This window comes from Schistocerca cancellata, chromosome 9 (assembly GCF_023864275.1).
Source record: "Schistocerca cancellata isolate TAMUIC-IGC-003103 chromosome 9, iqSchCanc2.1, whole genome shotgun sequence".
In the NCBI taxonomy this organism is placed as follows: domain Eukaryota; kingdom Metazoa; phylum Arthropoda; class Insecta; order Orthoptera; family Acrididae; genus Schistocerca; species Schistocerca cancellata.
In genome coordinates this window covers 26,507,719-26,524,877 of record NC_064634.1, presented here as the reverse complement: position 1 = coordinate 26,524,877, position 17,159 = coordinate 26,507,719, and positions in this window count along the sequence as shown.

Sequence of the window (17,159 nt, the reverse complement as noted above, 5' to 3'; positions counted from 1 at the left end):
TTTGTTCTGTTATTTCGCATTCCTGAGGCGAACTGTTACCGACCGATCGATCATCAATAGTTCCCTGTTCACTGATTACTTCAATTTCTACCCCGTTATTTACTGTCTGGTCCATATCCCTATGCACTATTACCAAATTATGGTCTTCAACATTTGTCAATCCGTTACTAAATGGTGCTAACAAGTCATTTCTCAGTTTGCTTTGCAGCTTAGTGTTACACATTTCACTCTCCATGATTATTACACTACTTTACACAATAACACAAAAAATTTGAATAGCATTAATTAAAAACAAACACTAAAATAACACAGAAAAAATAAATATGTAATTAGTTGCAAAACCGACTGCGAGATACTTAGCGCAATTACACATCATGCCACGACTACTTTGCTCGTGGCAATACAGTACAAAAATAAGAAACTACAAATACAAAGGAAATTCCATACATATAATTACGCGCTAGCAGTAAACAATGACTAACTTCTAATCATGCACTAATTAATCAAACTATAAGGAAATCAGAAGATTACAGTGAAGTATCCACGGCTAAGGGTCGACAGGTGAAACGACCTCTTTAATTATTTTTTTTTATTAAAGATTGACCTACAGAATTTTCCATGATAAAGACAACTGAAACTAAACCTATTCATTTATTACCCACAATATACAATCCCAACGCAATCGAACTGCTATATATTGACAATATGACTTCCGATAATCAATACCAAGAAATCCTAACAATAATACAAATCAGAAAAATATGAAATAAAGAAATATGTAACTATCTCCAACGCTGTGAATTGCCTAAACTCATTTCAGTCACGAATCCCTGCAGTGAAAACCCCATTATTTTTCGTAAGTCACTTGGCTCACAGAAAATCTTCATAACACGAACTACAGCAAGCAGCAACTATAGCCAACTAAATAAAAAGATTCTAGCTACTATAGACTGACTACTAGGAGGCATATAGTTAGTGAAAGAAAGATTTTGTTGAAGAGCAACAATGCACTTAGCAAATTTTACCGTATTTATGTGACGTCCAGTTCCAAAAATTATATAGTTGTCAATCATTGCACTGCCCAAAAATTATCAACCAAACATCCATCATTATACATTTCCTTGCGCATTTTCTGATAAACTCATCATTTTATCTCACTCAATGCATGTCCCACCAACACAGAGTCTCCAATGTTCATACACTTCCCAATCCACTCGCTAACTGCCAATCCGTCCAACCAGAGAATCTCTTGCAGAGAGCTCAGAGCGCTGTGAACGATATTAACACAGTCTATAGCGCTGCCAACATACAAACAGGCTACTTACAATACGATATAGAAGCACTTTAACAATTGTTAAGCATTCAATTCGCTGTACTCTTAGAGAAATTTAAGCATTCAATTCGCTGTACTCTTAGAGAAATTTTTATACGTTATGTTCTTTATATTATTTAAAAAAAGCATTAACAACTTATAACAATGAGAGTGTAATAATGAGATGTTTTAGATTTAAAAGCATCCGATCCACCTTACATTTCAAGGCGGTGGGTTACGCTGTATTGTTAATCAAATAAATAAATAATACATTTCGCTAAGGACCAAGAAGATAAGAAAAATTAGGGCTCATTTGCGAGTGGAACAGGAAAGAAACTGACTAATAGTGGTACAAGGTAGCCTCTACTACGCATAGTATGAGGGCTTGAGGTGTGCATGTAGATGCAGACACGAAGGGATGTACTGAGCCAAAGCGTCGCAGGAAATCAGGAAGAAAATACTTTTTTGGTATGTTTATTCATTCTTATGTTGCACATTTCTTTGATTAATTTGTGCACTGACACAAATTTTTTGTCTTCCTTTCGCCAGTGACATATAGGTTCACGTTAAGGTTTACGTGAAGCAGTATCACATGGAAACTGAGGGCGATACAGAAATTTTGAGATTGGATCTACATTCAGGGACGAATTAGCGTCCGGAAACAGCGTGTTTTGTTTTTGTGAAGGATTATTTTTGTAAAGACAGAGTGGTTTTATTAGTATTATAAATGCAGCAAACAGGAGAAAAGACAAGCTGAATAGAAAGTATATTAATAATTTTTACTTATGGACCGTCTGACAGCAACTGAATAAAACACAATTTTAGTGCCATACGCGTTTCACCTTTATTTTCTGCAAGGCATCATCAGTGGCCTGGAATATGTACATATGTTTGTTATTTAATTTACATCTTTGTCACTGATCCTATAGGTTATAAACAGTTCTGGTGGTTGGTATTTCCTATTAAGTAGTAATGTTTTGAACTGTACTTACAGGTTGCGTGGACAATTTCTTACATATTACGCTCCTGTTGCATTTTTGGTGTTGTTCTTCTTCTTCTGAATGCCAATTTCCGGTTTTTTTTCACATTCCACAACACTATGAACTGAACGCTTGTTTGGTTTCTGTTGTCGATTGTAAATTGTTTTTGCCAAAGATCGAATGTTATTGCCAAACTTTCGAGTGTAGTTATTGAAGTATCTGTGATCAGTTTGTGTGTGTGTGTGTGTGTGTGTGTGTATGTGTGCGTGTTTTGGTGTGATATGATTTTTTGTGCTGTGTGTGTGTGTGTGTGTGTGTGTGTGTGTGTGTGTGTGTGTGTGTGCGTATCTTGGTGTGATACATTTTTTTTTTTTTGTGGACTGTGTGTGTGTGTGTGTGTGTGTGTGTGTGTGTGTGTGTGTGTGTGTGTATGTGTGTGTCCAGAAGGTGAAGGGGGAAGAGTTTTTCTTGCTTCTGTGGTGAGGTTGCTGTGGGATGAGAGATTTTGTTCTATGATTTCTATTGTTTCTGTGATAAGGATGGAGGTATACATATTTTCTATGTCGAATGAAATCAGTGATGCTGTGTGTGGTACTGAGGAAGACAGGACTACAAAAGTTGAAGATGTGAATAGAAAGTAATCGCAATTAACGAGTAATATGTTGTAAATGTACAATTTGCGAAGTGTAGTAGATAAACAAACTTGTTATTTTGCACAAGGCAACTACGGTATTCGAACTGCAGTTCCTTAAATTTCTCGAACAGCTTGCTCTACACGGAGAATGAAAAATAGTAAAATAAAAAAAATCCATTTCATTATGTACTGTTTGCACATCTTGCCTTTATTCCGCTTCCCAAACACCCCTCTGTGAGATCCGTGGAATGCGACCGACGTCGTGTAACGTGTCGCAGAAGGCAAAGTACTGGGGGTATTTTTTATTTCTCGTTCGATCTGCAAGATACATTTTACAAAGAACAGATAAGATTAATATGAATCACAATAAACGTTTGGAACTTACAATGTGGAAACAAATTATATCAGTTATTACATTACATTTGTGTCAGGGTAACTGAATTATTACATTAAATGGAACAAAAAGCACATAAATTGAAGACAATTAATTAGACAGTAACATTAAGATTGTGGAGCCATTTCCTGGCATTGTCCGTTAACTTGTGGAGCGACATCAGAGAGCCGTCTCTGAAACCATGAATGTTACAAACCAGAAGATGGTACATCGTTTGTACCTCGCCACAGTCACAACACGAATCGTCTGTATAGCCCCATTTGGTTGTTTGCTGTCTGCATCGTCCAACTCCCGTGCGGAACCTGTTTAGAGCCGACCAGTGTTTCCTGTTGAGATTGCGCCGGCCGGTGTGGCCGTGCGGTTCTAGGCGCTTCAGCCTGGAACCGCGTGACCGCTACGGTCGCAGGTTTGAATACTGCCTCCGACATGGATGTGTGTTAGGTTAGTTAGGTTTAAGAAGTTCTAAGTTCTAGGGGACTGATGACCACAGATGTTAAGTCCCATAGTGCTCAGAGCCATTTGAACCATTTTGAACCTGTTGAGATTGAAGCCTTCAGCCCCTTCGGTTGGGTCGTGGATTAGGTGATGGTTTTCCACGACGCCTCTTCTCAGACCCTGCCATGCATTCTTCCATTCAGCATCGAGACCCTCTGTGCCCAGTGTTCTGCTCCAGACGATAGGTTTCCTGGACTCGAGTCTCGTGGGTCCTCCCATGTCGTCATGTATGGGTAGCCTTGGGTTGGCTTCAATATTTTTCTGCTATGTCCTGGGTTGCTTTCTCTCTACGTATGGAAACAGGAGCGATGTTTGCCAGCACCGGAGGCCACTCCACGGGGGTTGGCCTGAGAGTGGCTGTGACGGTTCTCAGAGTGGCATTTAGCTGTACATCCACTGTTTTGGCGTGCGGGCTTCTGCTCCAGACTGGGGCACAGTATTCTGCAGCGTTATACACCAGTGGCAGTGCAGCAGTTCGTAGAGTGGCAGCATCACAACCCCAAGTGGTGCCTGCCAGTCTGTTGAGCAGGTTACTTCTCGTGTCTTTAGCTTTTGGGCAGTATCAGTTTCGTGTTGTCTGAAAGTCATGCTGCGATCTAGCTTAATACCGAGATATTTTGGGAAGTTCTCGTGGCTGACAGCTTTACCATTTATAACCTGGCGCAGTTCCCTTCTCGCTTCCTTGTTTTTTAGATGCATGACTGTGCTTTCTGTTTTTGTCACATTGATTTTTAGATGCCATCTGTCATAATATTTTTTCAGTGTAGCTAGATCTTCATTTACACTGAAAGAAATGCTATGACACATGGCATCTAAAAGTCAATCTGACAAAAACAGTAAGCACAGTCATGCATCTAAACAACAAGGAAGCGAGAAGGGAACTGCGCCAGGTAAAGCTGTCAGCCACGAGAATTTCCCAAAATATCTCGGTATTAAGGGGCTCCGGAAAGGCTCAAAATCATGAAAAGTTCAATTTTTACTTTTTTGCGTTTTCTGAATCTGCAGACTATTACCTTTTAATAGATATATAATTTATTCAATTCCGAAGACTACAACTATTTTTAAATTTTTTTTGAAATGTGTTCTACATGGGCGTGACCCACTGTGGCGCAGTTAAACTGCTGTCAAATGGTGTTATTATTAAGGTCCGTGTTCATCATGTACATTTTAGTGATGTGAGATAAAGTATGTGTTGTGGCTAAACATATTTTCAGAGACTTAGCAGCTCCTGAACTGTTGAAAAAGTGTATTCACGGAAAAACTCAAAACCCCAATGAAAGTGTAAATAGTGTTATATGGTCGAGAATCCCCAAGACTGTATTTGTTGGAATAGAAACACTTCACTTTGGTGTGTATGATGCTGTTGCGACTTTCAATGATGGCAACATTGTAAGGTGCAAGGTATTTAGAAATATGGGAATGAGGGTAGGTCCTAACATGGTACGAGCGATGCTTGCTTTAGACAAGGAACGCCTTCGGGCTGCAGACAGGGCTGTAAAGAGTCTAGAAATACAAGCAAGAGTAAACAGGAGGAGGAACAAGAGGAAGCTGGAGGAGGAGTTTGCAGAGGATGAAGATAATCCATCCTATGGACCTGGAATGCACTAAAAAGTTAATCCAATCTTTGTCGCTCAATTCCCAAAACTTTTATTTTCTCATACTAAATACATGTTTTCTAAGGATGTTCCAAACATATTTGTCTCAAACTTTCAGTAAATGTTACACAGTACCTTCTGCATAATTTAACACAGCCTTTTTCCAAAAAACTGTATATTTTTGAATATATAAATAAAAAATTGCAAAAAAATGTTGTGAATTTTCATTACAATTGAAAAAAATCATCTTTAATAACTGAACTAAAATTTTGTAAAATCCCTGTGTTAAGCTGTAGCCCATATTCCAATAAATAATCTGTAAAAAGTTCAACTTCCTACCTCAAATACTTTGTGAGGAAAGATGTAATTTATATGCGTTATTTTAACATTGCAAGTATAGGGCGTTCCGGAGCCCCTTAAGCTAGATCGCAGCATGACTTTCAGACAGCACCTGATACTGCCCAAAAGCTGAAGACGAGAAATAACTGGGGGTGGGGAGGGAGGTAGTAGTAGAGTGCGGTAGTAGGTCGCGGAAGTGGTGCAGAAGACGCGGAGTGTGGCCGTCACGGTCGCTGCTTCCGTCGATGGGCGGGCGAACAGCCGCGTGAGTAGGTCGGGCGAAGTGTCCGCGCCGCAGCTCGCCACGGGAAGCCGGAGTCATTAGGCGCGGCGACACGTCCGCTGTGGCACGCGGCCACCGCGAAAGGCAGCGGCGCCCGCAGGTAAGGCGAGGTCGGGGCGCGCAGTCGAGCGCGCGGCTGTGCCGTGCCCGGCGTACCGAGCGCACGACCACTCCGACCTGGCTCGTTACGGCGCTTCGTGTTCACACAGCCTCTACTCTACCGCCGTTGTTGTTGGGACTTCAGTCCAGAGACTGGTCTGATGCGGCTCTCCCTGCTACTCTATCCTCTGCAAGATTCTTCGTCTCCGACTAACTACTGCAACCTACATCCCTCTGGATCTGCTTACAGTATTCATCACCTGGCCATCAAATGGTTCAAATGGCTCTAAGCACTGTAGGACTTAACATACTAGAACTACTTAAACCTAACTAACCTAAGGACATACCGAGCGAGGTGGCGCAGTGGTTAGCACACTGGACTCGCATTCGGGAGGACGTCGGTTCAATCCCGTCTCCAGCCATCCTGATTTAGGTTTTCCGTGATTTCCCTAAATCGTTTCAGGCAAATGCCGGGATGGTTCCTTTGGAAGGGCACGGCCGATTTCCTTCCCAATCCTTTCCTAACACGAGCTTGCGCTTGTAACGTCTATTAGCAAAAGACATATTATGTAGTAACGAGAAAACCTTGTCTATCATATTTTGTTATTGTATAAAATTATGTATTTTTTTTGTATTATTTATTTTAGATAATATCTGTGTCGGCGAGTACTGAAACCGCGACAGACGACAAATATCAAACAAAGATGAGAATGTGCAACTAGTATAAATAATACAGAGCGAACATTAATTTCTCTTACTTTTGAATGCATTACGGGAACAGCAGTGATCAATGTCTTGTAAATAATTACTATTAAAAACAGTCTTGATCACGATTTATTTAACAAGGTGACCGGTTTCGACCACTACTGTGGTCATCTTCAGACCATTGAGTAGGAACCCCTTTCTGTTGGAGAATCACAACAGAAAGGGGTTCCTACTCAATGGTCTGAAGATGACCACAGTAGTGGTCGAAACCGGTCACCTTGTTAAATAAATCGTGATCAAGACTGTTTTTAATAGTAATTATTAATTTCTCTGTCTTCCTCTTGGAGTTAAGCGAGTAGGATAGCCTGTGACGTTGTATTGTACGCTAGCGTTGCCTTCTTTTGTCAAGACTGGGAGATGTACGCCATTACGTACTCATTTTAAAGGTGTGTAATAGTTAACATATTTAAATGTTTTGAATAGAGTTATTTAAATGAAACCTTGCATTATTATTTGTAATAGCTTGCTTGGCATATTATCCCATCCTTTTGAGACATTTTCAGTTATTTCGTATTATCCGTGGTGCCGAGCTGCGCTACGAACGAACGAGCCGCTGCCGCGGCGTGTTCAAACTACATTAAATGAAACCAGTCATACCGCAAAGAAGCGGGAAGGTAATAGTGAAATAAAATTATTTCTTTCAGCTTCCGGACTTGCAGAGCAGAGCAGCAGATTTTATGATGTGTTGCAGGTTGACGCGGGCCGCTGATAATATATATAACTAACAGTACAAAAAGATAATTTACCTTCGTAATATAATAGGAATCTTGCTGTGCTTGGTTCTCGTCTGGCAAACCTTATAGTGAAAACGTATTTTTCTCCGATAATAGTCTCATGTTCTTGTGCTAGTCGTGGTACTGAATGGTGTTTTACTGATAACCAAAATCCACTGCAAAATTTTGTTGTTGAACAATCATGCGAACTGTAACAGCAGTATTCATAACAAAGTAATTTTCATTTTCAATAACTGTAAAGTAGGGAAGATATGTTGACTTTTAGAGTGAGTTACAGTAACGGAAAATGTTCCTTTAATAGAAAGCCAGATACAGAACAATAAGAACCCAATATATTCTGTTTTGTTGAAAATTAATGATTATAAAGAAATTCATAGCACAGCATTACTAAAAGGTATTTCGCGGCTCTTTTCATATATGCGTTGTTACGCAAATAATAATAATAATAATAATAATAGTAAAACAAAACAAAGCAAATAATAGAAAGAGCATACGAAGGCGAAACGCTCCGTCTCTAATGACCTCGTTGTCGACGGGACGTTAAACACTAACCACCATCACCACCACCTAAGGACATCACACACATCCATGCCCGAGGCAGGATTCGAACCGTTCGCAGCTCGTGGTCTCGCGGTCGCGTTCTCGATTCCCGAGCACGGAGTCCCGGTTTCGATTCCCGGCGGGGTCAGGGATTTTCACCTGCCTCGAAATGACTGGCTGTTTGTGTTGTCCTCACCACTTCATCATCATTCCTGAAAGTGGTGAGTTTGGACTGAGGAAAGGTTGGCAATTTGTAAGGGCGCTGATAACCACGCAGTTGAGCGCCCCACAAACCGAACATCATCATCAGGATTCGAACCTGTGACCGTAGCGGTCGCGCGGTTCCACACTGAAGAACCTAAAACCGCTCGGCCACACCAGCCGGCACCTGGCCTTCCTCCACGATAGTTACTCTCCACACTTCGTCCAATACTAAGCTGGCTGGCCATCGCTTGATGCCCCAGAATGTGTCCTACCAACCGATCACTTCTTCTACTCAAGTTCTGCCACAAATTTCTCTTATTCTCAGTTCTATCCAGTACCTCCCCATTAACTACTTGATCCCCCAATCCAATCATCAGCATTCTTCTGTAGCACCACATTTCAAAAGCTTCTATTCTCTGCTTGTCGAAACTATTTATCGTCCATATTTCACTCCCATACATGGCTACATTCCATACAAATGCATTCAGAAAAGACTTCCTGACACTTAAATCGATACTCGATCTTATCAAATTTGTCTTCTTCAGAAACGCTTTCCTTGCCATAGACAGCCTAGATTTTATTTCCTCTTTACTTCGACGATCATCAGTTATTTTGCTCCCCAAATAGCGAAACTCATCTACTACTTTAAATCTCTCATTTACTAATCTGATTCCCTCAGCATCACCTGATTTAATTCGACTACATTCCATTATCCTACACTACTGGCCGTTAAAATTGCTGCACCACGAAGATGACGTGCTGCAGGCGCGAAATTTAACCGACAGGAAGAAGATGCTGTGATATGTAAATGATTAGCTTTTCACAGCATTCACACAAGGTTGGCGCCGGTGACGACACCTATAACGTGCTGACATGAGGAAAGTTTCCAACCGATTTCTTATACAAAAAAGCTGTTCACCGGCGTTGCCTAGTGAAACGTTCTTGTGATGCCTCGTGTAAAGAGGAGAATGCGTACCATCACGTTTCCGACTTTGATAAAGGTCGGATTGTAGCCTATCGCAATTGCGGTTTATCGTACGCAACACTGCTGCTCGCGCTGGTCGAGATCCAATGACTGTTAGCAGAATATGGAATCGGTGTGTTCAGGAGGGTAATACGGAACGCCGTGCTGAATCCCAACCGCCTCGTATCACTAGCAGTCGAGATGACAGTCATCTTATCCGCATGGCTGTAACGCATCGTGCAGCCACGTCTCGATCCCTGAGTCAGAGACGTTTGCAAGACAACAACCATCTGCACGAACAGTTCGACGACGTTTCCAGCAGCACGGACTATCAGCTCGGACACCACGGCTGTGGTTACCCTTGACACTGTACCACAGACAGGAGCGCCTGCGATAGTGTACTCAACGACGAACCTGGGTGCACGAATGGCGAAACGTCATTTTTTCGGATGAATCCAGGTTCTGTTTACAGCATCATGATGGTCGCATCCGTGTCTGGCGACATCGCAGTGAACGCAATTTGGAAGCGTGTATTCGTCATCGCCATACTGGCGTATCACCGGGCGTGATGGTATGGGGTGCCATTAGTTATACGCCTCGGTCACCTCTTGTTCGCATTGACGGCACTTTGAAATGTGGACGTTACATTTCAAATGTGTTACGACCCGTGGCTCTACCCTTCATTCGATCACTATGATATCCTACATTTCAGCAGGATAATGCACGACCGCATGTTGTAGGTCCTGTACGGGCCTTTCTGGAGACAGAAAATGTTCGACTGCTGCCCTGGCCAGCACATTCTCCAGGTCTATCACCAATTGAACACGTCTGGTCAATGGTGGCCGAGCAACTGGCTCGTCACAATACGCCAGTCACTACTCTTGATGTACTGTGGTATCGTGTTGAAGCTGCATGGGCAGCTGTACCTGTACACGCCATCCAAGCTCTGGTTGACTCAATGCCCAGGCGTATCAAGGCCGTTATTACGGCCAGAGGTGGTTGTTCTGGGTACTGATTTCTCAGGATCTATGCACCCAAATTGTGTGAAAATGTATCACATGTCAGTTCTAGTATGAATTATTTGTCCAATGAATAACCGTTTATCATCTGCATTTCTTCTTGGTGTAGCAATTTTAATCGCCAGTAGTCTTGTTTTCTTCTGTTGATGTTCATATTATATCCTCCTTTCAAGTCATTATCAATTACCTGTACGTCCTATGATTTTTTGCTTCCTGATACCACCCTGTCTCAAACAAAGCTGAAACACTATTGCAGACATCGAATGCTGTGGTTGTTGTCGGTGGGGATATGCCTCCTGATACAATCTTACTGTTGCCATTTGCCTTTCCGTAAGTAAACACCGTGTGCGGCAAGCTCTCGAGTCGAGTACGGAACCACTGTGTGCAATGCCGTATCACATTCACTACAAGGTGAGTCAGCAAGAGAAGTGAATCGGACACGACATTACCAATTGCTATGGTAGGAGAGGACGGTAGGGCACGACGTATGCGGAATGGTACCATCCTATAGGAGGAAACCATACATCTGTAACTGTGGATGCGTGGTACAGCGCGTATTAGACTGCATTCCCGGTAACTATGTATGATTGAATTGGTCTCTAGCATGGAAACCATGCATTCCCGACACAAGTTCATTAGATCTTTTTTTGTTCCGTGTCCTCTCATTGATCAATCCCTAGAGTTTGTACACAGTGCAAAAAGTCGGCCTGTATAGATAAAAAATTTTCGAATACTGCTGTAGATTTATTTTTATCTTTAATATATATTCACAGGTTGCCTTACAGTTTCAATGACATTTTACAGCTTTGGAGGCGTTATCCACTCTGTAACAACAGTAGGAGAAAACATGACATGAGGATGAAATGCAGTTACTAAATGTATATTAATTATTAAAATAAAATAAAATACCCAAAACGGACAGACGACCAAAACTCAAGACAGGACAAATAAACTACATTGCGACACACAATACAAATTCCCTCATACAACCAGGCAAACTCAAAATTCTGACGGATGAAATGGATCGCAAGGGGATTCTCATAACCGGACTTCAAGAAATGAGAAATACTGATCAGGAGCCGATAGAATCACAAGGATATAGGATCTATAAAGGAATACCAGGGAAAAGAGTCATGAAACAGTGTCCACAATTTGGAACAGGATTCGTGGTGAGTCTGAAAATAATAGAGTCCATAATAGAATTTAAAGCACAATCTCCCAGGCTCTCAACATTAACTCTAAAAGCTGCAAATAAAATGTACACAATAATAAATGCCCATGCCCCAACAAATGATAAAAATAATAAAAAAGAACACAGAGAAGAGGTAGAAAAATTTTGGGAGCTCTTAGATCAAACGACGAATAACATTAATAAAAATCACATCAAAATTTTAATTGGAGACTTCAATGCCCAGTTAGGAAGGGAAAAGAGATATAGAGACATAATAGGGAAATGGGCAGCACGAAGAAGAACAAACAAAAATGGCATAAGACTAGTGGAATTTTGCAGAAACCATGACATGATCTCAAAGTCGACGTATTTTAAGAGAAGACCAAGAAAACTAAAAACTTGGAAACATCCAGACTGGAAAAAAGTAGAATGGCAACTGGACCATGTCTGCATGGACAAGAATTACCACAAGGAAATTTACAATGTGAAAGTACTGAGAGGGACAGATACCGGATCAGATCATTACATGATAAAAATTAAAATTAAATTAACCCCATTAGCAAAGAAAAAATCCCACCAGAAGAAGAAGAGAACCTATGACCCTCATAAACTGATACAAAATGAGGATTATGAAGCACAAACCAGAGATATAAAAATAACAGATGATCTGGAAGAAATAATTCCCAAATTGAAACAAATAGCTGAACAAGTTGCCCCTATAAATCCAAGGAAAAAACACCAGTGGTGGAACGATGAATGTGATGAAGCAGTGTTGGATCGACACCAAGCCTGGTTAAGGCATCAAAATGAAAAAACAGAAAAATCATATTTGGAAGTCACAAAACAAAGGAAGACAACACAAAAAATAATAAGGAGAGTTAAACGTCAGTACCAAAAAGATATACTTCTAATGATAGAAACAAATACTGAAAAAACAAACCCAAGAGACTATTACAAAATATTTGGCAGACAATTACAAAGATATGATCCTCCAACATTAATGTTAAAAGATAAAGATAATAACCTAGCCCATAGCAATAGTAAAAATACAGAAATTCTAGCAGAAACATTTAACAAGTTACTAAATTGTGAAGATCCCCCAGAACTTCTTCAGATAAACACAGAAACCCCAATTAAAACACCAGCAGAAAATATAAATCCACCTACAATTAATGAGGTCTACAGAGCCTTGAAAGAACTCAAAAACTACAAAGCAAGTGGAGAAGATCAAACGTTTGCTGAACTTTGGAAATATGCAGCAGAACCAGTAAAGATAGCATTACACCAATGCATACTAAAAATCTGGAATGAAGAGAAATTACCAGAAAATTGGACTACTGCTATAATACATCCATTACATAAGAAAGGAGAAAAATCAAATCCAGACAACTATAGAGGAATTTCCCTTTTGGACTGCACGTATAAGATCATGGCAAGAATACTATACAACCGCTGTAAAGATCAACTAGAACTGGAACTGGGAGAATATCAAGGAGGATTTAGACCCTGGAGAAGCTGCCCAGAACAGATAATCACCTTGAAGTTAGTTATGGATATCTACAAAAGAAGGCAAAAACAACTAGTCGTAACCTTTGTAGATTTCAAAAAGGCGTATGATTGCATCCATAGATCTTCAATGATGAAAATATTAAGGAATTTTGGACTTCATCCTAAATTAATAAAAATGATACAGTTAACCTTAACAAACACCAAATCCAAAGTAAAATTTAGAGGAGAAATATCTGAACCATTTACGATTAAAACAGGGTTGAGACAGGGAGATTGTTTATCACCATTGCTATTCAATTGTGCTCTTGAATATGTAATGAGAGAATGGTACAAGGAAAATCCTATGAATATTAAAATTGGAACTAAGAAAGATAAAATAAACCTAAATTGCTTGGGATTTGCTGATGACCTAGCATTACTAGCTAATAATATTCAGGAAGCCACGAAACAAATAATAAGCTTACAAAATATAGCACAAAAATTAGGACTCCAGATATCATTTGAAAAGACTGAAATAATGGTAACGGATCCACTTGTAATAGATCACATCACAGTGAACAATAGGGAAATTAAAATAGTGAAACAATTTAAATACCTGGGTGAAATTATAACACATAAATTGGACGAGAAACCTGCATGGCGAGCAAGAACTAATAAAATGATAAAAGCTCAAAAACTAACATGGTCTACGTACAATAAAAAATGTCTATCAATTAAAACAAAATTAAAACATTACAAGACGGTGGTTCAACCAGAGGTTACATACGGAAGTGAAACTCTTTTTAAAGTCACCCAGAAAAACAGAATTGACAAAATTTTGAAAGTAGAGAGAAGAATTGCTAGAACATGCATAAATAAGAAATATCAAAAAGCTGGGCAATGGCGGATAGTTCCAAATGAAGTGGTATACAGAGAACTGGAGCCCATCACCGATACTATACGAAAGAAAAGGATCTCTTTTTGTGGTCACATTCTGAGGACACCAGAAACCAGATTATCAAGGAAAATTATTGAGAAACTCTGGAATTTGAAACAACAAGGAGGATGGCTTAAGGAAATAGGAGAGGATATGGAAGAACTGGAAATAACTCTGGATGATTTGCAGAACAAAACGCCAAATTTAAAGAAGTTGACGGACACAGAAATAAGATTTAAACCAAAAATTGACAAACGACATACAATTAAAAGGGTATTTACAGATGAGGAACGACGAAAAGCATCGGAACGAATGAAGAGATACTGGGCCACTCGGAATGGGAAAATACCAAAGAAGAGGACCAGAAATGATTGACTGAAGTGGTCCAATGAGGCCGTAAAAGCAGAAGAAGAAGAAGAAGAAGAAACTACAGAAATTAATTATATGCTCCAGAATTCGCTGTTAGTCAATAAATGCAAGCCGCTGTGACCCAGTGAATACAGAAATAGCGTGCTTATTTTTGTCGCAGGAAGATAGTTGACGTTGCTCTGTTTTCAGTTTTCGTTTGACGCAGCACTTGTGTTTGCTCATGATGGAGGTGGAATAAACAAGTACACACTCGTTGCGTTTTATAACTGCCCACGTCGTGTTGTACCGACTCCACTGTAGCTTGAATGGATTTTTAATTTTGTTTCATATGTCCGACTTCTAATTTCACCACACAAGTCTCCAGGGTTCAGCAGTTATTGCCCGATGACGACACGCAATACAGTTTGCTAAAGCGGAGTTCGCCATTATTAATTATGTTTCTAGATTTAATTTTATTACTCGTACAGAGACTCAACGTTCTTTGTTTAACAGCGCGTCGTCAAAATAAGTATGAAATGCTAATGTCTTTGCAATACATAATGTCGACTATTGAGTTATAGTTCGTACCTATTTTACGTTTCAGAGAATAGAAACCTTAAGCGCTTCTGCCTCTATAGTCTCAGTATCAAATGTTCACTAATTTCAATTTACTTCCTATCTCAGTTCAATATTTAACACAAATTATATCTCAATGTCATTTCAGAGATATTACGTCGTTTCCACCCTAACGGAATAACACGTAATTGTCATTTAACATCACTTTTATTAATAATCATTTTTCTTATGACGTACATGTTAATGAACGATCACTATCTAGGAGGAAAGAGGGATTGATCCTAATCATGAGATAATAGCTCTTAATGAGCCCGCAATCGTTAATTAAATAAGAAGTCATGTTCAAGGATGATATGCGAACAACTTTCGTTACGTCCGTTTTCACGTATCTGTCAAAACTAATCCTGTCGCCCACATTTCAAATTAACACTGACGTTAACCCCTTTTGTCGGAGCATCGAATCGTGACTATTATGTGAAAGTTTATTCTAGTCCCCGAATTAATTCCTTTCAGATACACGCACGACCGAACAGCAGAACGGAACACAAACGACTTGTTTTAACAACCGAACAACGCAATGACGTTACATTACGACAATGTCCGCCCAGTGAACACCTCTTTCACTTTATCTTTTCTACTCTGCTTAATTAAATTATTCCTAATTACAATTTATTCAGCTACTTAACGAAAACATCTAACAAAAAATAAAATAAATTTATCCCATTGTAAAAGATCCGTTATAGTTTGTATTAGATAAAATTTGTAAGTTTTTCGTTTGCAGTGTGGACTACAGTATGAAACTTACTCCGGTTACGACCTCTCCCCCAATGGTGCACATTTGCAGTGTGTACTTTGAATCAATTAATTTTCATCTTACACTGTCCACAGTCTCAAAAAACACTGCCTCGTTAAGGGCGATCTGATCTCGACGATCGGTCATTTCACCTTGTTGGTGCTACTACACAGCAGTAAGATGGTGTACTCGTCTTCCCTACCAGCAAGACGTCACGACTAACCTTACGCTCCCGCACGCTTCAGTAAGAGACAACGAGTCGACGAGTATGAAGCGAACCACAGCGAGAACAAAGGAAGCGCGACAGCTCTGATGTAACAGTGGCGCCTTGATTTGCGAAGTATGCTGCTGGCAACATTAGACTTGGTTTCTGATCTCTAATGAACACACGTGTCCTTTAAAAGAATAGGTGCTGGTTAAAGCTATGAAGTTACCTGAGCAACAAGTAGGTGAGAGTAAGGCCTCTATTCACCGGCTGGAGGATCGGTGCTAAATAGGCTGAACCGTCCCGTTGACAGGTAATGGAAGACGCCGTGGATCGAGCGAAGCGTAACACGCGGTTTCGGTCATATTCAACGCGCTTCCAACGACGATCCGCTCGCGAGACATTATACTAACAAGGGGAGTTAGCGACTTTGGGATCACGCATTTACTTCGAAACTTGTACACCTTTTATTAGGCCATTAAAACAACATAATGTGCAAGTTAATAAGGTGCACTACTTTGGCAATTCCGAGAAAATCGCCGGCCGCAGTGGCTTCAGTCCGGAACCACGTGCTGCTACGGTCACAGGTTCGAATCCTGCCTCGTGCATGGATGTGTGTGTTATCCTTAGGTTAGTTAGGTTTAAGTAGTTCTAAGTCTAGGGGACTGATGACCTCAGATGTTAAGTCCCATAGTGCGTAAAGCCATTTTTTTGAACCGAGAAAATCGCAAGAAAAGTTTTAGGCTTCTGTTATGTCACTGATACACCTGTGCAAAGGTACTGAGCCTATAAAGCCATTGTCGCCAAGTGATTGCTGACACGGTAGCTCACCGTGTTGGGTCAGATGATTAGCTGCCTTCTGTGATAAAAAAAAATTTAAAAAAACCTAAGTGAACGAATCAACGATGAACTTGAATGGATGTCATGGGATGTCCGCCCCGAACAAACGCAACAAGCCATAACGAACAAAATGAAACAAACGCAACAAGCCATAACGAACAAAATGAGATTTAGCAAAAAAAAAAGGTTAGTGTTAGTGCGTTTCCAGAAAGTCGTGGAGGAAGCGACGGTTCGAATCCAGCTAACATTTACTTTTTAATCTATATTTTTTCTTCACTGGTCACATAATCAATTTACATGACATTTGAGAGGTAATATAATCAAAACAAAAATGACATCCATTTTCATGAAGTTGTAGTGATTTGAGATGTTACTTGACTATTTACTATTTGTAATTAAATTTTCGGATGTTGTATTCTCCTTGGCCACTTTTATGTCGTCTCG